The sequence below is a fragment of the Orycteropus afer genome, unplaced genomic scaffold, assembly GCF_000298275.1.
Source record: "Orycteropus afer afer isolate SDZICR_OR568_19922 unplaced genomic scaffold, OryAfe1.0 scaffold00541, whole genome shotgun sequence".
In the NCBI taxonomy this organism is placed as follows: domain Eukaryota; kingdom Metazoa; phylum Chordata; class Mammalia; order Tubulidentata; family Orycteropodidae; genus Orycteropus; species Orycteropus afer.
The window spans coordinates 1,477,008-1,477,334 of NW_006922128.1; the positions used below are offsets into that span (position 1 = coordinate 1,477,008).

Here is a 327-nt window from a genome sequence, read left to right on the forward strand (position 1 = left end):
GGCCTCCACAGTGTGTGGTCTCGAGTGTGGGGACGTCAGCGTGCGGCCTCCACAGTGTGTGGTCTCGAGTGTGGGGACATCAGCGTGGGGTCTCCACAGTGTGTGGTGTCCAGTGTGGGGACGTCAGCGTGCGGCCTCCACACTGTGTGGTCTCGGGTGTGGGGACATCCGCGTGGGGTCTCCACAGTGTGTGGTCTCCAATGTGGGGATGTCTGCGTGGGGCCTCCACAGTGTGTGGTCTCGGGTGTGGGGACATCCGCGTGGGGCCTCCACAGTGTGTGGTCTCCGGTGTGGGGACGTCCGCGTGGGGCCTCCACAGTGTGTGGT

The 327-nt window shown here is 65.4% G+C and overlaps 1 protein-coding gene across 1 annotated transcript in view; it reads right to left on the reverse strand.

The window, feature by feature from the left end:
* The window catches only part of MARCHF6 (membrane associated ring-CH-type finger 6), a 57,991-nt gene that overhangs the window by 34,915 nt on the left and 22,749 nt on the right, over positions 1-327 (reverse strand). The gene's annotated exons all lie outside the window — the stretch shown is intronic.